This window comes from Pipistrellus hanaki, assembly GCF_964339955.1.
Source record: "Pipistrellus hanaki genome assembly, chromosome: 13".
In the NCBI taxonomy this organism is placed as follows: Eukaryota; Metazoa; Chordata; class Mammalia; order Chiroptera; family Vespertilionidae; genus Pipistrellus; species Pipistrellus hanaki.
Genome location: NC_140515.1, coordinates 26,553,849 through 26,575,999, shown reverse-complemented (window position 1 = coordinate 26,575,999; position 22,151 = coordinate 26,553,849). Strand labels below are relative to the sequence as shown.

At 40.7% G+C, this 22,151-nt stretch overlaps 1 long non-coding RNA gene and 1 pseudogene across 2 annotated transcripts in view; both read right to left on the bottom strand.

Moving 5' to 3' along the window:
* LOC311631662 overlaps positions 1–22,151 on the bottom strand; it is a 263,842-nt gene that overhangs the window by 65,055 nt on the left and 176,636 nt on the right. The gene's annotated exons all lie outside the window — the stretch shown is intronic.
* On the bottom strand, positions 9,912–10,369 carry LOC311631601 (small ribosomal subunit protein uS12-like; annotated as a pseudogene). The gene has a single exon. The product of its transcript is annotated as a small ribosomal subunit protein uS12-like (transcript).

Here is a 22,151-nt window from a genome sequence, read left to right as displayed (position 1 = left end):
TTGTCTCTGCATTTTGGCTGCTTCCCTGTGTTTGTTCCTATGCATCAGGTAGATTTACTATGTCTCATGGACTTGATAGAGAGGCCTTGTGTAGTAGATGTCTTGTAGAGTCCAGTGGCTCAGCCTCACCAATCACCTGAGCTGGGCATTCCAGGTGTGCCCTGTGTGGGCTATGTGCACTATCCTATTGTACAATAGTTGAGCCTTGTTTGCTGTTGGCATCACTGGGAGGGATTGACCCTAGGCCAATTGGCTTCGAGGATCATCTGCAACTGCTGTGGAAAAGTTTCTGTGTAGGTGCTGCCCCTATGAAGAGCAGGACTTCCTTCAGTGGGGCTTTGGCGCTCACTGAGTCCACCCCTTGAGTGTGTTGCTCATGGATGTAGTAGGGTTGTAATCTGGCATGATTAAATCTACCACCAGGTGAGCTGGCTCTGGGGACTCTTAGGAGGTGCAAAGTCAGCCACTGCCTGTGCCCTGCCCAGGGCCACCAGCACGAGCTACAAAGCAATCTGCAGATGGCTGCTACTTGTTTTGGGCTTGGAGGTGCCCAGTAGAGGCCAAGCTGTGAACCAAGGCAGGCTGCCACTAGTGCAAGGCCTGGGACTACTTATTGAGAGTTATGGGGCACTCTGAGGCCAGCTGCTGCTTGTTTGAGAGATTTTAAGAAAGTCTGAAGCATGAAGCAAGAAAGGCCAGTTGTATGGAAAAGCCATTGGAAATGTTTTAGATCAGCCTGCAAGTAGAGAGGGACAATTCTCAGGGAATCACCACAGTATGGCAAAAAGTATAAGCCAGGTAGATGGAGACTCAGATATGGCGCCTGCCTGTTGGCTCTGTGATGAGAAGGCTCGGTAAAGGAACGATGGCCCCTGCCAGTACTTCTGTGTGGGAGAAAGCTGCCCCTCCAGCTCTCTCCCTGATTCCAGACAAGTTAGTTTCTCCCTGAATGTTCCTGTTTCCTTTCAAGCTGCTGCCTCAGTGCTGGAACTCAGAGGGAGTGAGTCAGAGTGTGTCAGTGAGCAGGCCCTTTAAAAGGCGTGCCTTAGACTCCTACAACCTCCATGCCACCCAGCCACAATGCCTATGGTTTTTATAGCCAGAAGTTGTGGGGACTTCTCTTCCCAGCACTGGAACCCTGGGCTGGGGGCCTGGCGTGGTGCTGGGACCCCTTGCTCTTCAAGAAAACCTCCACAGTCAAGATAACCCTCCCGATTTTAAACTACCACACTTGGGTGTGGGGCCAGCAGGGCCCATGATTCTGCCCCGCATCTCAGCACCTCCTACTAGTCTCCATGTGCTTCTTCTTTGATTCTCTAGTTGTAGGACTGTTGTTTAGCTAGATTCCAGGTGGTTCTGAAGGATGGTTCTGTAGTTTAGTTGTAATTCTGATGTGGTTGTGGGAGGAGGCTAGTACCGCATTTACCTACACAGGCATCTTTTAAAAAAAAAAAATATTTATTTTTTTGATATCAGAGAAATAGGGAGAGGGAGAGAGATAGAAACATCAATGATGAGGGAGAATCATTGATTGGCTGCCTCCTGCACGCTCCCTAACAGGGACTGAGCCCATAACCAGGGCATGTGCCCTTGACTGAAATCAAATCTGGGACTCTTCAATTTGCAGGCTGATGCTCTATCCTTGACCGAAATTGAATCTGGGACTCTTCAGTCTGCAGGCCAATGCTCTATGCACTGAGCCAAATCTGCTAGGCTATACAGCTATCTGAACTGGAGCCTACCTTTGTTAAAAAATATATTTTTATTGACTTCAGAGAGGAGAAAGAAGGAGAGAAAGAAACATCAATGATGAAAGAGAATCATTGACTGGCTGCCTCCTCCATGCACCTCACTGGGGATCAAGCCCACAACCCAGGCATGTGCCCTAACTGGGAATCAAACCACAACCTCCTGGTTCATAGGTTGATGCTCAACCACTGAGACACATTGGCCGGGCTTGTTTGTTTTTAAATTGATGGATGTGCTATCTTGTCTAATTCTCTGGGGGTATTAATTGCAATTTTTATTTGAAGCTTTCTTCTGTTCTTACTGTCATCTATTTCTTTCTGTTTCTTTTTGTTTGTCTTAGTCTCTGTCTTTTTTTTTTTTTTTGTCAATATTAAAACATTGATGTTTTCTTTTTTTAGTCTCTGTCTTTCATGATGATGGAGGCTTTCCTCCAACGTCTGGTGATACTTAATTGTCACTTTATATTTTAGAGTAATGCACAAAACCTAATTGGAAATCCTGTGTACATAGCCAGAGCTTATCAAGTGGAGGCTTTCACTGCTGGGTTTCTAATGGGGATTTTGCTGTTTTGTTAGGAAAAGCCCAAATGTCACTAGTTTGCTTCCCCTGGAAAGTTCAGTTCCTTTTTTATTTATTTATTTATTTATTTATTTATTTATTTATTTATTTATTGTTAATCCTCAGTCCAGGATATTTTTCCCATTGATATGTAGAGAGAGTGGAAAGAAAGGGAAGGGGAGAGAGAGAGAGAGAGAGAGAGAGAGAGAGAGAGAGAGAGAGAGAGAGAGGAAGGGAAGGGAAGGGAAGGGAAGGGAAGGGAAGGGAAGGGAAGGGAAGAGAAGGGAAGGGAAGGGAAGGGAAGGGAAGGGAAGGGAAGAGAAGAGAAGAGAAGAGAAGAGGGGAGGGGAGGGGAGGGGAGGGGAGAGGAGGGGAGAGAGAAGAGAAACATTGATCTGAGAGAGACACATAGATTGGTTGCTTCCTGCAAGTACCCCCCAACTGAGGCTGAGGATTAAATGTGCAACCCAGGTACCTGCTCTTGACCAAAAATCAAACCCATGTCCCTTCAGTGCATGGGCCAATGTTCTAACCACTGAGTCACAACAGCCAGGGCAAAGTTCAGTTTCTTATGAGAAGAATCCTCTCATGTTCTGCCTCAGAGTAAGACACATTGCCTGCATTTGGGAATAGACTCAAGGAAGAGGGCTGGAGGTCCCATTGTGGAGTTTCCCCATTTCTAGACCTTCTCTCACTCCTGTTGGCTATTGTTCCAGTTGGGCTGGAAGCTAGGGCCTCACCAGTTCAGATTCCCCAGGGATTGAGCCTCCCTTCTCCTGTTTGGGTGAGGAATAACTGCTTGGCTGTTGGGACAAAGGATGTTTTCATCCCTGATCCTTACTCTGGTTCATTTTTCCATGACAGTCTGACTATTTCAGAGCTTTTGTGGGGCAAATCAGTTTGCTTCTCATCTGTAACTCCCCTCGCTCTGCTAAGATGATTATCATTCCTCCATCTGCTTTCCATCTTTTCAAAATGAATAGAACAAATGCCAATAAGCACATGAAAAGCTGCTCTACATCATTAATTATTAGCGAAATGCAAATCAAAACCACAATGAGATATCATTTCACACTTACAGGATGGCTATTATAGAAAACCCCACCATAAGTGTTGGGGTGGACATGGAGAAATTGGGACCCTTTTGTGAATTGTTGGTTGGGATGTAAAAATGGTACAGCTGTTGTGGAAAGTAGTTGATGGTTTCTCAAAAAGTTAATCATAGCTCTAGTTGGGTGCTCAGTGGTTAGAGTGTTGGGTCATAGACTGAAGGGTCACAGGTTCAATTCTCAGTCAAGGGCACATACTTCAGTTGCAGGTTCAATCCCCAGTCTCCATGGGGCATGAGCAGGAGGCAAACAATCGATGTCCCCCCCCCCCCACTTTCTCTCTCTCTCTCTCTCTCTCTCTCTCTCTCTCTCTCTCTCTCTCTCTCTCGTGCGCGCGCACATGCTTCCTCTCTCTCCTCCTCCTCCTCGTTCTCCTCCTCCCTCCCTCCCTTCCTTCCACTCTCTCTAAAAATCAATGGAAAATATTCTCAGTTTTGGGACAAGGATTAAAAAAAAGTTAAAGATAGAATTATTGTTTGACTCAGTGATTTCACTTCTTGGTATACACACAAAAGTTTTGAAAATAGAGATTCAAATAAGTATTTGTACACCAGTGTTCATGGCTTCATTTTTCACAATAGCCAAAAGGTGGAAACAACCAAAAATGTCCACTGGCAAAGGAAAGAATAAACAAGATGTGATATATCTGTATAATGGAATATTATTCAGCATCAAAAAGGAATGAAATTCTGTCGATTATGCCCCAATAAAGTTGAAAATTAAATTCAATCTGATTTAGAAGGGGAAAAAAAAGGAATGAAATTTTGACATGGCACAATATGGATGAAGCCTGAATACATTATGTTAAGAGAAATAAGCCAGATACAGTAAGACAAATATTATCTGATTCCATTTATATGAGGTCCTAGAGTAGTCAAGAACATTGAGACAGAAAGGGGAATAGTGGTTACTATGGGCTGAGGGGAGGGAGGATGGAGAGTTAGTGTTTAATGAGTACAGATTTAGTCAGAGAAGATGAATAAGTTCTGGAGATGGATGGTAGTGATGGTTGCCCAACAATGTCTATATACTTAATGTCACTGAACTATGCCCTTAATAATGTTTAAAATGGTAACTTTTATGTTATGGATATTTTACTACATGAAAAAAGAGCTAATAAAGAGTGGAAATCTCTTGACTACTATTGTATCATTTCCTGTTTTCTTTGTTTTTGTGAACATATTCATTTTTTTATTCTTTTACTGTCATTTTGGTATGGTTTCAGGAAAAATAGGGAATAAATGTGTGTGGTCAGTCCACCACATATAACTAACTCTCCTGAGATATTTTTTTCAATGCCTGCTACATGGATGCATAACTACTTGCTTTTTGCATCGTTATGGAGAATATAAATATGATTGGTTTCTATGTTAAAAAAAGTAGCAGGCACAATACTCTTTCTAAACTTGTGTGCTAGCAAACACAGTTTTGGCCATGAGGTCACTAAAGCATGGAGAAAATGGATTTGCTTCAATATTTAATATATTTGCTGTCATTTTGGACTACAGCCCTAAGTTGCCATAGCAACGGACCAGAGCAGGAGCTTCATTAGAGGAAGAGCTCCTTGGGTTTTAACCATGTTATTCAATCAGGCATGAATGATGGGGTTGACCATCACATGGCACCCATGAGATCTTTTGATAAGCTGTATAATTAGCTAAATCTAATAAGTTTTGAAATGAGTAAAGCAACAACCTAAAATCTTGCTTTTTGCATCTTTATGAGTCATCCATAGTCAAAAAAGGTTTTCTTGGCACTTCCATGGTGGAACTATTCAAGGCAGTATTAGCAATAACATTTGAGCATCCCACTCACCAGCAAAGGGCAGGAAGGACACCAACATATTAACAACTTACTGCTATTGGCATTTTCATAGAAGATGACTGCAAAAGCATGGTTATCAAATGAAATTATAATAGTTAATTTTTAGGTCTTTGTCACAGGTGGGTGGGGAGCTATTTCTTGGAGGGAAGAAGGGTACCTTCCCAAATGTGTACACACATACACACACACACACACACACACACACACACACACTCTCACACACACACACACACACACACACACACACTTACATTCACACATTCACACTTGAAAAAGCTTTATTAACAGTTCCAATGCAACATGCAGTGAGTCCATATTGCTAAAGGAATTCAGAATAAAATGTGATCAGAATCAGGTGGGGATGGAGGGGAGAGTGGTGGTAATTAATACCAGGGATAGCTTCCAGGAGGACAAGACTTTTAAGTAGAGTTTTAGAAAAAGGAAGTCACATACTCTTGAGGAAGGCAAAAATATTTTTGATTTATTAAGATTTTAACATCATCCCAAATTCTCAGTTTGCTTTGATTCACTCTGAGACATTTTAAACATTTCCCCCTTACCAGCCTTCCAGGAGGCACCAGGCAGAGCAATCCAGTAAAATCATATCCAGGTGAACTTAGTATTTATTTTCAAGTCTTTTTATGAACCCTGGAAATAAATTATTTTGTTGACTCATTTTCCTCTTTCAAAGGTTAACTTTTGATTTTAACTCTCTTATTTACAATGCTGGTGTATTTTACTGCAAATATTCTTTGTATGTTGCTTCCCCCTGGAGACAATTGTGGTATAGTCAAACATACAGACAAAATAAATAGGTGTTGTTGTTTATTTTATTTTTTTTGGGTGGAAGGTGGTTCTAAAGCTCTGAGCATGTTACCATACAGTTAACAGAGAAGTATCAGAGGTAGCTCCTTGGGCTTTTAAAGAACAACAATGGAAGAAATGACAGAAGACCATCAGTGATTAATTACCAAAAGAGTGAGAGATACTGGTGGTCTCAACCTGAGCTTCCCAGCCCCGCAATGGTCTTAAATAGCAGTAATGGGAGGAGACAGAAAGTGTGCCTGTAAGCTATTTTCAGTATTTCAAAAAGACCAAAAGAACTCATATTTACCAAAGATTGTATGTTAATTAAACTAAAACATCAGGTTTCTTTGCTCTGGGCTAGAATTATATCAACTCAGTATAGAAACACCAGTTACCCCATACTGCCTGGAAGCTCTGATTGGCAGTTACCCTTGTCTTTGATTAATAAAACATGAGAAAAATGAATGATTACTTGATATATGTGTTTGGTTTGAAAGATGAAAAGATTTTAAAGCATGGGTTGGGTGAAAAAACTGGAAATTAGAGAGATGGGCAAGAAGTGACTAGAAAAAGTTTAATGTATTTAGAGAGGGCAGAGAAGGCTTCCTGGAAGGCAGAGGACCAACTCACCTAATCAGAGTTGTGAAAGATTTATGACGTTTATCTGAGCAGTGGCCTCCGAAGTCTGGTATGCACCAACAACTCAGCTCCACCTGGAAACTCACTAGAAAAATAAATTCTGGAGCCTCACATGCTGAATCATAAACTCTGGGAAAGAGGTCTATCCATATGTTCTAACAGGACTTCTAGGGGATTCTAATGCACACTATAGCATGAGATTATAGATTTGGGGGAATCTATATTGTTATTCCCCAAAGTTTCAGATACTGATGAAGCAGGAGATGATTTTAAGAGATACCTGTGCAGCCTTAAGACAAAATGAAAATGTTATTTCCTTTTCCAATCTTTATGCCTTTTGATAACATCACACACACACACACACACACACACACACACACACAAAGACTTAACTGGATTCTAGTAGGTCTTTAACAAGAAACATTCAAATCTTTCTCTCTCTCTTTTTAAAATATATGTTTTACTAGAGGCCCAGTGCACGAAATTTGTGCACGGGTGCAGTCGGTAGGCCTGGCCAGTGATCAAAATACGAGCATCTGGTGTGGAAGGGCAGGTCCCAGCTGACCTCTGGGCCCTGAGCAGCACCTGGACCCCTGTGTGCCCCCATCTGCCTGAGTCATGGTACCTCAGTCCCCATGCAGAGATGTGGTGAGCCAGATGCTGAGGGCCGGGGTGCAGCATGGGTCTCTGGGCTGCCCAGTGGTGCTGCACAGAAGCCAGGTGGGCAGCGCACCCTTTCCCGGCTGGCATGATGGACCAGCTCCTGCATGAACCCATGGGGAGCATGACTGGCCCCTGCAGTCCTGGTGTCTGTGGCCCGGCTCACTGGAAGAGGCCTCACTAGTGTGGTGGACTCCTTGCCTCATGAGCCCTGGCATCCAGGGGGAGGTTAGCAGGGGGAGTGAGAGCAACCTTGGTAGACACCCTGCATTCTCACCACACCTCCATCCCCATCACGCCCACTCCCAGGTAGTCGGCGAGAGGTTGTAGTGCATCACCGACATCTGCCATGTTCTGCACTGCCCCCTGCTAGTCAGTGCACATCATAATGAGTGGTTGAACTCCCAGTCTCTTGGTTGAACTCCTGGTTCAACGACCACCAAGGGGACAATTTGAATATTAGGCTTTTATTATATAGGATGACCAGGAATAAAACTGGCCACCTTTGAGTTATAGGACACTCAACCAACTGAACTACACCACCCAGGGGTTAATTCTTTTTCTTTCTTTCTTTCTTTCTTTCTTTCTTTCTTTCTTTCTTTCTTTCTTTCTTTCTTTCTTTCTTTCTTTCTTTTTTTTTTTTTTCAAGCAAAGAGAACAGGCTTCATTTGGCTTCAGAGTGTTGGCAGGGAACAGAATTTAACTTGAGTGTGATAACTTGGTTCTCCTTCCCTAACATTTATTTCTACAGTTACCTTCTCTTTTGGCAAGTGATAGTTTTCCATTTATAGAAAGGATATAACGTATTTGTTATGAGAACTTTTTAAGTATAAAAAATTTGATTTGATTCAAAGAAAAATGGTAAATAATAGGACCAGAGGTATGTGGAAATTGAAAATATAGTAAATGCATTATGTGAATGATTGAAATTTGTGAAACATTATTCAAGACGTGTGTGTGTGTGTGTGTGTGTGTGTGTGTGTGTGTGTGTGTGATGCTTGACTGGATGGATTTGTATTTGTTTTTACTTATCGTTTTCATTTTGGGAGAATAGGCCACAGTTACAGACTCAATTGAAGCGATTACCAGTGCAAGGAAAAAAGTATCCAAATGGTAAAAGGTGTTCCAGGCTACAACCTACCCTGTTTCCCCGAAAATAAGACAGTGTCTTATATTAATTTTTTCTCCCACAGTTGTGCTAGGTCTTATTTTCGGAGGATGTCTTATTTTCGGGGAAACACAGTAGGACCACTGTGGGAGTGACCAGCAGTCAGTACAACAAAATCCTACACAGTAAAGGGACCCACTCAGTACCTTGGAGTTAGTTGTGCCAGGATTCTGTGATACTTTATCTCCTTAAGTTTAGGGTTGATGAGATGTAATGAGAGTTGGAACATAAGCTTTGTAGTCTCTTGAGGGAAATAAGAAGACAGTTCTTGAATAGGTGACAATTAACTGCATGCTTCTATCCACACCAGGTTCATAGAGATGCTTTTTCATCACATCATTTGGAGTCAAGAGGTGCCAAAATTAATTGATTTATGAACAAACATAGATGTGTCCCAGCATGTTATGGGCAGGGTTAGTCAGTGTTAATTATACTGAATTCCTTTCCCTCACATTTTAATTACAGATAAAATCTGATTAAAAGTGATATAAATAGCCCTAGCTGGCTTGGCACAATGGATAGAGGGTCAGCCTGCAGACTGAAGGGTCCCAGGTTTGATTCTGGCTAAGGGCACATGCCTGGGTTGTGGCTCAGTCCCCAGTGGAGGATGTGCAGGAGGCAGTGGATCAATGATTCTTTCTCATCATTGATGTTTCTATCTCTCTCTCCTTCTCTCTTCCTCTTTGAAACCAATAAAGAAATATATTTTAAAAAGTGATATAAATAGGGCATCCTCAAAGGTACCTAAACAAAGGTTTAATGCAGTAATATTCATCTTGATAGCAGGAGACACAATGTGAGATTTTACTCTATTCTATCTCATTGAAAAATGATTTCCAGTCCACCAGTGGTCTCAGTAGCAGGTTGAAAAGCACTCTCACCCACAGGTTCTGAGTTTAATGTGCATCCGGTTTACCTGCAAGCTTGTTAAACTTCGGATTCCCAGATCTTGGGTGTTCCCCCTTCCTTATCCTTCCTCTTTGGGGAGACTTTCAGTAGGGTTTGGACTTGGAATCTGTAAGGTTCTGTAAGTGAATCAGATGATGCTGATGCAGGTAAAACTTGGCTACACTTTAAGAAACACAGTTTTAAGGGAAACTGTAATAGAATCCTAAAAAACCGAAAAAAAATTGTGGATCTTGTGGTTCAAATTTGAAAGTACCTTCATTACCTGCTAGATAAAGTTCAAAACGCACAATGGCATTCAAGATCTTTCCTTCACTTGCTAGTCCCTGCTGAGCTTTTGGGTATATCCCCAGTTGCAATCTTGTTGCCCTCACTCACTCCTGTTCTGTATAACCAAACCATATCAGGTCATTCATCATTTACACACCACATACCTTTTTTTTTTTTAAGCATATGAAAATTTATTACTACTGTGTTTTCATCATCAAAACTTAAGATCTTGGTCTTTTCTTCTTGCCTTTGTATAAGGCCAAAAGAGAGACATTGGCTATTTTGACAATCTTAAAGTGGACACCAGGAATGTCACCAACCGCATGATCTTTGCAACCAAATCCAGCAACCAGAACTTCTTCATTTTCCTCAGTAAAATTCAAACAACCATCACTGGGTACAAAGGCTATGATTTTTAAAATTGATTTTTTTTTGGTCATTTTTGATCCTTTGGACTCTGACATACTTCCTAAGGCAGTATTTGGCTGTTTGGCTTTAACCCCTACTTTTTTTTTTTTTTTTTTTAGTACAATTCTCTTTGCATGGGAAGTGCCTCCAAAAGGGTTGGCCTTCAGGGCTCTCCCCAAATGGACTTTCTTGTACTGTTTATCATGCCACTCTGGTCTCATTGATGGTTCCAGAGCTTCCTGGCAGTGGGAAAACCATGACACTTGCCCATCCCGCTGGTGTGACAGGCCTGACCAAAAGAGCCACATCACATGCTTTCATGTGAACTTTCATTTCGTGCAGGAGGGTGGAATAGCTGCCTTGACTGATACTGACTGATACTCCTGCTGGAAAGAACTTCATGTGCTCGATAACATCTGAAAATCTTTTAAAGAATTGTGCTCATGACCCAGCAAGTGACCAAGGAATCCTCAGAGGCCAAAAACTAAGTTAGAAAGATAAGCAACTGCTTCTTGCCTCATGCATACTTGCTGAATCAGGTGATTTTTGAGCTTTGGTTTTTCATGGCCTTACTCATAGGGACAGGAGATGAAACCCATACCCTACCCAAGATAGGGGTATAAGAGAACTTGTGTATTTCTAAATCACCCTTGCACTGAGGATCCCATCGAGATCCTAACTTTATTGTGGATCTTGTGGTTCAAATTTGTGGTTCAAACCACAAGATCCACACAAAGTTAGGATCTCGATAGAATCCTCAGTGCAAGGGTGATTTAGAAATACACCTGTCACCTGAGGGATAAAAACAATTGCTTGTCTTGAACAAATTTTTAAAAAACCTTCCCTGAGAATTTATAATCACAATTCAACCATTACGATGATCCATAGCATGAATTCACCCAACTAAAGTGATGCTAGATTGGTAGTGTTCCTGAGATGCTTAGAACCAAATACATATATCCTTAGAGGAACTAGTCTTCTCACAGGCCTCAAGGAATCCGTCATGTTAGAGCTTTAAGAATTTCAGTTCATGCCCAAAATTATGAAATAAATAAGGAAGCTAGGCAACGTGAGTATTGAGCCTGCAAAAATAACAGACCCATGAGAACTATAGGTAGTAGAATTATCAATGATTGAATATAAAATAAGTATTTTAATATAATTAAATAAAATTAGGAATAAATAGACTATAAAAATTACAGAGTTTTAAAAAAAGAATTTCTAGAAATGAAAAATTATGGACTCAACAGTTAGTTAGACACAGCTGAGGAGGGAATTAGTAAGCTAGGAGATAGTTCTGGGGGACAAAATCCAGTATGTAGCACATAGAGATGAAGAGATGGAAAATATGAATGAGAGAATAAGAAATCTAGAAAACAGAATGAAATATTCAACGACATGTATAATTGGTGTTCTAGAAGAGAGAAGAGAAAGAATGTTGCAGAGACAATATTTAAACAGGTATAGCTGAGAATATTTTAGTATTTGCGAAAGACACCTGTTTACACATTTAGGAAGGCCAATGAATGCTAAGTAAGATAAAAAGAAATCCGTACTTACATACAACATAAATATAACTGTAGAACACCAGGACAAAGAAAAGATCTTAAAGCAACCAAAGGGAAAGACAGATTATCTTTAAAGAATGGCAATCACAGTTAATCCTTTCAACAGCAGTAATAGAAACCACTGAAATATTTTTAAAGTGCTGAGAGAAAATTACTGTGAACCTAGGATTGTATATGTATGCAAAGTAATTTTTAAAGGAGGAGGAAATAGCCCTGGCTGGTGTGGCTCAGTTGGTTGGAGCATTTTCTCATGTACACTGAAAGGTTGTGGGTTTAATTCCTGATCTGGGTACATACCTAGGTTATGGATTTGATCCCCATTTGGAGTACCTATGGGAAGCAACCTATCAATATTTTTCTCTCATATCAATGTTTCTCTCTTTTTCTCTCTCTTGATCCCTTTCTCTCTCTCTCTCACTCTCTTTTTTCACCCTTTCTCTCTCTAAAACAGATAAACATATCCTTGGGTGAGGATAAAAAAATAATATAAATAAGTGAATAAATGAATAAATGAATGAATGAATAACTAACTAACTAAATAAATATGTAAGGAGGAAAGAAAGACATTAGCAGACAAAATCTGAAGGAAATAATCATCAGCAGGCTATCACCCAAGGAAATTCCAAAAAATATACTTTAGGCAGAAGGAAGGTCTGAGATGCAAGAAGGAATAAAGAGCAAAGAAAGTGCTAAATACGTGGATGGATAAAAATAATCAACTCTATAAGACAGCAGTGTCTTTTTTTGTTTGTTAGTCTTCACCAAGGATATCTTTTCTATTGGTTTTTAGAGAGAGTAGAGGGAAGGAAGGGGGGGGGGAGAGAGAGAGAGAGAGAGAGAGAGAGAGAGAGAGAGAGAGAGAGAGAGAGAGAGAGAGAGAGAGGAGAGAGAGAGAGAGAGAGAGAGAGAAACATTAATGTGAGAGAGATATATCGATTGGTTGCCTCTTCATGATATATATCGATTGGTTGCCTCTTCATGATATACAATATATTTCGATTGGTTGCCTCTTCATGTGCCGTGACCGGGGCCAGGAATCGAATCTGCAACTTAGATCCATGTCCTGGACCAGAATTGAGCCTGTGACTCTTTGGTGCATGGGCTGATACTCTAACCACTGAGTCGTACTGGCTAGGGCAACGATGTCTTATAAGGTTAAAAAGAATGAAGATAAAACCAAAGTTTATGATAACAATGGCTCAAAATTTGGAGGAGGACGTGACTAAAGTTGAAGAGTTATAATCATTTTTTTGGCAGGGGTCGGGGGACAGGAAGATTAAGATCAATTTTGGGTTTTGACAAGCATCCAAGCTAACATTTCTAAGGTAGTCACTAAAAGAACTGAAATAGAATGTGTGCCGTCTCTTCCCTATATGGTCTGCGGCTATAATGCTCCTGGACCCAGGCCTATACTCTGGATTGTGGTGTAGGGAGCAATGGTAAGGGTCTGCTCATGTAGGAGGAGTATTTTATCATTGACATTGTTTGGAATTGCGAGTCTGTAGTAGCAACAAAGCATACCATATTTGGTGGGTTTTATTATTGTGTTTTAACTTATTAACTCCCCCAACTTTATGGCACTGTTTCTAGATTCTTTTTGATAACTTTTTCCCTCCCCATGCGAAGTCTGATTTTTCAATTTGCAGATGTCTGGCTCTTTGCTTCTTTTCACTCACTCTTCTTTGGGTCATTTCCTTGATCCACAGCAAACTTTAGGACAGTGGCTCTAAAAGTATCGTCCACAGACCTCTAGGGTACCCCAAACTCTGTCAGGGTATCCTCAAAGTCAAAACTATTTTTAGATTAATATGAAGACCATCATTTGCCATTTCACTGTGTCGATGTTGGAACTAATGGTGCAAAAGCAATGATAGCATTAGCAGAAATCAAGGCAGAAGCACCACATTTTATTTGTGTTACTGTGTTGCATACCAAAGCATGATAATCATCTCAGGAAATGCACTTGTGCAACTGTTAAGTTGTGAGGTAAACTAGCTGCTCCCTCCCCCCAAAAAACACCATTTTTTCAAAACGACTGTAGGAAAGATTTGTGCTAAAGGAAAACTGAGCCTTGTATATAGCCTATGCTTAGTTGATTCTGATTCTATGAAGCTATTTTACAACTGTAAATTGCAGATAAATGATAGCAATGCAAAATAATTATTGTCTATAGACATGCAAATGAATTCTGCCTGGTGGAGGATATCCCTTCCCTGACAATAAAAAAGCCATTTTTGTGCCATTTACAAATTCATTTCAACATTCTTTTATTCATTATAAATTTGTGCATCTTCGACTTCTCCTTTGAACTGGTTAAAACATCTGCCTGGCTCTCTCATTAGGAGTTAAATATAATCTTTAACATTTGTTCATTTTATATCTGTATGATAGTTATAGTTTTATCTTTTAAAAATTATCTTTTAACAAAAAACGATAATTACTCCAGTTTGAGTATGTGGCAGAATATTTCTCAAAAATGATTGAAATGAGTGTGTCAAGGGAAATACTGATAGTATTTGTTATCAAAGATCAAATCCAAACTTTAAAGTGAAAATTAGAATATCTGCCACTATGAACTTTATAGCTTCCAAATACTTAAAAGACTTATCTCATGCAATTGGTAGTAATATTAATGAATATTATTTTGAATAATGAAATGTGACCACATTCAAAAGATCTGAATAACTCAGTGAGCTAGTATTTTCCAAAAGACAAATACATGATATTAAAAGAACATGCATGCTTAAAAAATCCATTCAATGTGCATGATAGATTAATAGATTTTAATATAACAAGTATGAGAGGCTCACTGATATGGTTTCAGATTCTACATGAATCTAATCTTTAAGAAACTACCACTTGTTGAGTTTTAATGCAGTATCCAAGAAGAAAATTCAGTTATCTGAATTGTTAAAATATTCTTTCCCTTTTCTGAATAGTACATATCTGTGTGATTGTATTTTCTTCATATACTTCAAACAACAAATCAGAATAGATTTAATGCAAAAGCAGATATAAGAACTGAGCTATCCTCTATCAAGTCAGACATTAAAGAGATTTGCATAAATGTAAAACAATGCCACTGTTCTCATTAATTTTTTTTGTTTGTTTTAACCTAACTTTCTCAAAACTGTTCCAAAAGAATGAAAGAGGAAGGAAGATTCTGAAGCCCATTTTACAAGACCAGTATTAGCCAGATTCCATAACCAGACAAAGACAATACAGAAAAGAAAACAGCCTGGCTGGTGTGGGTCAGTGGTTGAGCATTGACCTATGAAACAAGAGGTCATGACTCATTTCTTGGTCAGGGCACATGCCCAGATTGTGGGCTTGATTCCCAGTGTGAGGTGTGCAAGAGTCAGCCAATCAATGATTTTTATTGTTGACATTTCTATCTAACTCTACCTCTCCATTTCTCTCTGAAATCAATAAAAAAAGAAAACAATAGGCCAATATCCCTGATGAACATACATGCAAAAATAATAGCAAACTGAATTCAGCAAAACATTAAAAAGATCATACACCATGATCAAGTGGGATTTATGTAATTGTGATGCAAGGTTGGTTCAATATAATTCATTTAGCAATTAACATGCTACACCACATAAACAAAATGAAGGATGAAAATCATAAAATCATATCAATAGATGCAGAAACATTCAGCATCCATTTATGATAAAAACTCTCAAAAAAGTGGGAAAAGAGGGAATATACCTCAACATAATAATCATGACAAATACCTATAACAACCAGGATGCAAACCCCATTCTGTCCTGCTTCATAGCCAGAGGCCTTAACCGGGAGTTCGTGTCATCCCTTGATTCTGAGTGATCATGTCCAAGTCTCCTAATTTTCCAGCGTCTCAGTTTCCCACTGTATGAAACAAATGAAGTTAGATGGAATTTCACCCATCACGGTGAGGTCTTCAGCTCTGTGTAGAACGTTCTTCTGCCTTTAAGAGGTTCCTAGTCTGGGCGATCCCTAATGTCTGGTTAATCTGTCTGATTTTGTAATTTTCACAACCCATATTCTCAGTGCTATCACTGTGAGTCCTGGGTTTGAATAGCTTTGTGTTAGAAGTGAAGAAGCTCAAGCAAAAGATGATAGGCTGCCAGTTCATTAGTGTGGAGAGGTAAAATATTAATCCCGTAGTTTATTCATCTGGCCACTGAATCCTAGAGGCCTGAAACTGGAAACCTAAGCATAAAGCTTCCACTGCCAGAGGATTTTGTCCCTCCCCACTCCCCAATTCAGGAATTGCTTTCAGCTAACATTACCTCTGCTTTCTGATCACAAGCCAGGCTATTGTGCTGGAAATAATGTGTTAGTCTTATTGGAGTGGCTTGTGTTGCCATAGTTACTGTTTGGGTTCTGCGGACCTAAAATTTCAAGTATTTATCAGGCAAAAAGAGTTTGCTGATTTTCTATTTTCTCTTTGGAAAATCAGATCGGAGAGGAAGCAGATTTTATTTCTTGTTAAATGTGTCTGTTCTGGGTGGGTACTGTCATACCCAGTATTGCCGAGTATTAACTTTCCAGTGGTGAAAAGTGGGCTTGGCCACGACCTTGAAAAATGCAGTTATCAGCATCCTGCTGAGGACCCACAATCACTGCCTGATGATGGATGGAAAGGCAGGTTGTCATTGCCAGTTGTGCAGCTCAGGAAATTGTATGACACAGCTGGTTATTTACGACTGAGCAACACAGAGCTCCTTAGTATGTTTCCTAGTTGCTGCCACTCTGTACATAGTCACTTGCCACCTGGTGCTGAGGCCAGGCCAGAAGTTTGCACAGAGATGGGAAGGGGAGGTGTATGTAAACTGGTATGGGCAAAAAAAGAGCAAACCTGGCCACCTGGCACACATAAGCAACTAGAAGTACAACACACGAAGACTCTGCTTTTGCAGCCATGTCTGTTTGTTCTGCCTGTTTGCCTGCCTGGTTTGCAGACTCTGCATCAGTCCAAATTTGGGCCCAGAAGTAGGCCCCTTTGCCTGGTCATCAAGAGCCAGACTGGTCTTTATGTGGCTGTCTCTTAGGAGTCCAAAGCTATGCAACATGGCTGGAAGCTGTGTTTACAAGCTTTTCATCCTTCTTCCTTAACTTGTGGTTGCTATGGTTTCCTTTGCCTGCTGGGCCTAGCCTTTTTAAGGGGACAAGCTGTCCACTCAACCAAAAGCCAGAGGCACAGTTCTGCCAGCATTGGCTTTTTGGCCACAGTCCCAGCCATATCTCATCACCTGCACATCCTGAGCCCTAAACCTCCCTGCTTGTGAGACTGACTTTGATTTTTGCCCGCGCACCAGCACATTGTGGGGTCTACTACCTTACTGCTGTCTCGGGACCTTCCATATTTGCCTCATTTCGCTTCTTGTTGAACTGTCTTCTCAATAGCTCGAATTTTACTTTGCAGAGCCCTGTCCTCCTCTGTAAATGTCATAGTCACCTACTTATATTCAGGGCTCATTTAATGCTGGAGACAACTCCACCAGGAGACATTTGTTGCTGCAGGCCCAGTATCTATTCTCCTCTTTTCAGGAAATGGCATTTTGGGGAAACACTCCACTGACTCAACTCAGTTTATAGGTTTCTAACGGGGCTCATTCCAGCCTTCTTATCAAATGGCCTGGACAACCTAAATATTATTATCTCTCTGCTTCAGCCATTGGTTCAGGGATAGATACATGATTGAACCTGGTAAATGAAGATTAATTCTGGAAATTTTGCAGCAGAGAATTTTTTGCTCTGTGGTTGTTCAGGGGGTTAGATGTAATCCTGATGTGCTGAGGGGGAGGCTACTATTTAAGGAGTAGAAACAATGCAGACAAAAACAGAATTAACAGGTCAAGAGAAAGCCTGTGGTGACTGGGTGACATTATTTGCATGCCTTTATTGTAGTTCAAATACTTGAGTAAGAATAAATCCTTTTTATGTAAATGCCTGTTTGAGTTGTGTTTTCTGTCACTAGCAACTGAAAGAATCTGATATATCCCCATTCATGAAGACACTGAAGCACCAAGAAGTGAAATAACCTACCTAGGATACCTAGCTACTGCAATTTGACCTCATTTCTCTTGGCTCCAAAGACTATCTCTCTTCCATTATCCCACGCTGACTTTGAATAGTAACCTTACATTTGTGACACATTTCACGGTAGGCAGAGTGCTTTTACATAACTTACATCACACACCAATTCATTGCTCTCACCATGTGTTCCCAGCACAGGGCTATTATTATTGTTATGAAAGTATTATCATTCCCATTTTCCAGATGAGGTTGTTGAGGATTGGTTACATGTGCACTTAGCTGGTGGCAAAAGAGCTGCTTATTTTTGGTCTGGTTTCTTATTTATTCCATTCTTCTCAATTACTTCTGAATATGCCACAAAGAGAGATTGTCTCAGCTGGAGTCCTCTTGTCCTTTACTTTTTCCCAGGGAGTCTTGACCACTTCATACCTGGGAGGTAGTTGCCTTTGGAGGAGGCCTGACAAGTTGGAAATGGCATGCAGTTTGGGGATTAAACAGACCCAAGTTTAGACTCTGTAATCATGGGCAAGCCAGTTGAGTTATCTGAACTCTATTTTCTTCTGTAAAACCTATGAGTCAGGAAGAATAATATTTACCTTGCATGATTTTTGTGGGAATTAAAGTCAGTGCGCATGAGCAGTAATAATAATAATAATAGTAACAATGAATTGACTGTTTACTATGTTATTTACTATTATTATCTCTATATTCCATATGGGAAAACTGAAGCACAGAAAAGTCAAGTGACTTGCCCAAGGAACAGCAGTATTTAGCCCAAACATACTGGTTAAGAGCCCTTAATCCCAATTGGGCTTAGCACAGAATAAGTGTTTAAATAATAGGAAGCTCTTTCTTTATCTCCATTTTCTTTGAAAAGCTCAGTATCAGGACAGAATTGAAGCAGAGGAATTAGGGTAAAAGAGGGTTATGTCCAGGTTGCACAGAGTGGCGTCGAAGACTGTATCAGGCAGGTAATGAAGGTCAAAGCATCTTTGTGGACCAGAGACCAAGATGGGCATAGATGATAATGAAGGAGGGCCCAGCAAGACAGGTGGACTCAGGAATTAGAGATGCACAGGACTAGAGAAAACACACTAGGGGCAACTTAATGACTCAGAAGGCTCTTTATCTCAGGCCCAGAGCTTTGCTGTGGTTTCTATTAAGCCATTAACCTACTGAAGAGTGGTTGATTGGGACTCTGCAAAAGAAGGGGTTAGGATTAGGGGAAATGGCAGCTTCTGTCAGGCTTCTATATCTTGACATTGTCTAATCTTCATGGTGATAATCTTGATTCATTCATTCAATATATCTCTGTAACCTGATGGAGGAAAGTCTTATTTTCGTAGCAGTAAATTTTCCCATCTCTTAGTACCCTATTCCCTTTCAGGAGACCCAGGTAGGTGGGTGAACACTCTGATCAGCTGCTTGGGGTGGGGGTGAAGAGCTCAAAGCATTAAGCTTGAGGGACAATAGATAGAGGATTCTATTCCTAACCAGCCACCTGTTATTTGGCTGAGTGGGTTGGCCAATAATAAGGCAGAGAATTGACAATAGAGCAAAGTTTTTAGAGGCTGAGTTAAAGGAAGAGGAAGAGGAAGGGAAAAAATGAAGTAGTCTATAGGGGAGAGGACTTTGAAGGAAAAGAGACATATTTAAAGAGATTTTTATGAAGTATTACCATATTATATTTAATATAAACTTTCCTTTCTGTGTCCCTAAGAATTTTTCAGTAAAATAAACATTCCTTATTAATGGGTTGTGAAGTTTAATCTCTTTTGAGAATGCATTGAAAGACTGAGTCTTAATTCAAGGTGGGCATGTGATGAACAAAAGTTGCCCAGCAGGACCTTGCCACATCTGGGTCACATTTTTGTAGCACGTACTATGTGCTAGGCACAATGCCAGGCACTAAGGTTACTAAGACAACCAGACATAGTCTCAGCTCTTAAGGAGCATGTAGTCTTTTAGCAAGACATTTGAAAACAGATTATATTGGAAGTCCTTTAATTTTGGAGGCCAAACATCAGAGTTGTTTTAAAAGGATATTAAATGGGAGTTCCATTATTAACTTTTTGAGGAAACTTCATACTGTCTTTCACAGTGGCTGCACCAGTCTGCATTCCCAGCAGCAGTGCAAGAGGGTTACCTTTTCTCCACAACCTCGCCAGCACTTGTCATTTGTTGATTTGTTGATGGTAGCCATTCTGACAGGTGTGAGATGGTATCTCAATGTTGTTTTGATTTGCATCTCTCAGATGCTTAGTGACTTTGAGCATGTCCAGAGACAAATGATGTTGGTAGTGGTGGGGGAGGGGGTGGGGTGGGGAGGGATTAGAGAGCAACCAAAGGACTGGTATGTATGCATATTAGAATAACCAATGGACACAGACACTGGGACAATGGGGGCTTGCCTGGGGTGGAAATGGCAGGGGTGGGAGGGGTGGTGGTGGTGGTGGAGTGGGGGGGTAGTGTGAATTGGGGAAAAAGGAGTCATATATAAAACTTTAGACAATAAAAAAAAGATATTAAAAGTTATCACTCACTTAAAGACAGACATACAGACTAATGGAATAAAGAGCAGAAAGAAACCCTAACATATATGGTCAAATCGTTTTTACCTAGAGTGCAAATACCATTCATTGGGAAAAGGGCAATCTTTCAACAAATAGTTTTGAGAAAACTGGAAATTGGACTCTTATCTTATACCATATATAAAAATTTATGCCACAATGTTCAACGATCTAAATATAAGAGCTAAATAGTATAAAACATAGGGGAAAAGTTTCATGACATTGGATTTGACATTGATTTCTTGATATGACACCAAAAGCATAGGAAACAAACAAAATAGATAAGTTGAACTACATTAAAATAAAAAAAAACTTTTGTGTATCAAAGGACATAATTAGCAGAGTGAAAAGGGAGAGAATATTTGCAAATCATATATATAATAAGGAGTTAACATCCAGAATACATAAAGAACTCCTACAACTCAACAGCAGCAACAACAAAAGTACAACCTGATTAAAAAAATGGGCAATGACTTGATAGACATTTCTTTTTCTTTTTCTAAAAAATATTTTTTATTGATTTTTTTTCACAGAGAGGAAGGGAGAGGGATAGAGAGTTAGAAACATAGATGAGAGAGAAACATTGATCAGCTGTCTCCTGAACACCCTCTATTGGGGATATGCCTGCAACTAAGGTACATGCCCTTGACTGGAATCGAACCTGGGACCCTTCAGTCTGTAGGCTGATGCTCTTCCACATGTGTCAAACACAAGGCCCGCGGGCCAAATCCAGCCCGCCAGGCCTTGCAATGTGGCCCGCACCGCGCTGTCATCACTGCACTCCACTGTCAGTTTATGACATTGTCAGTTTATGACTGTTCAGTAAACCATTCGGCCCTCAATTTAGGCTGGATTTTAGATTTTGGCCCCTTCTCTGATTGAGTTCGACACCCCTAGGAGCTAAACCCATTAGGGCTGATTATGATGTATCTTAGTGTGAGCCTCTTTGGGTTTATCTTGTTTGGGACTCTCTGAATTCCTGGACTTGTAAGTCTATTTCTTTCACCAGGTAAGGGAAGTTTTCTGTCATTTTTCCAAATAGGTTTTCAATTTCTTGCTCTCTCTCCTTTTTCCAGCACCCTCATGACGTTAATGTTGGTATCCTTGAAGTTGTATTAGGGGCTGGGGGAACTGAGGCCGTGTTTCCCACCTGGCAGAGCTTGACGGGGGACCTCAAGGCGTGCCCCCACCCTGGCCTGGGCTGGGGAACCTCAGGCCATGCCACCCCCCACCCCCCACCCCAGCACTGGACCAGGGGACCTGAGGCTATGTCCCCCGCCTGGCGGGGCTTGACAAGGGTGGGACCGGCTGGGTCTGGATCTAGCCCAATGTGGGGCGGGGGGACGTGGCAGGGTCTGGGTCTCATGCGGTTTTGAGGTGCACATGGGTGGGCGGGGACTTGACTCTGGGTCTTGTGGTGTGCCCCAGACTCTGACAGGAGGAAGATTTTCACATACATTTTACTAATTTTCTTTCATCTCTGACACTTCTATCATAGAGAAAGGGCAAATAGCAATATTAAAATATTTCCTCTAAATAATCTTCTTTTAATGTGCACGAATTTTATGCATGGGGCCACTAGTCTGTATATAAGCAATAAAATTGTTTTCACAGTGTGCTTTTTTTAATTAGTTAAATTTCACACACAGAAATGTACAGATCTTAAATGTATAATTAAACTAGTTTGGATAAATGTATGCACCTGGGTAACTACCACCCCAGTTAAGGTAAACATTTCCATCACTTGGGGAAAAAGTTCCCCAAGCTTTAGCCGATTTGGCTTAGTGGATAGATATTCAGCCTGTGGGCTGAAGGGTCCTGGGTTTGATTCAGGTCAGGGCATAGGGAATGTACCTCAGTTGCAGGGTTGGGACGTATCCGGGAGGCA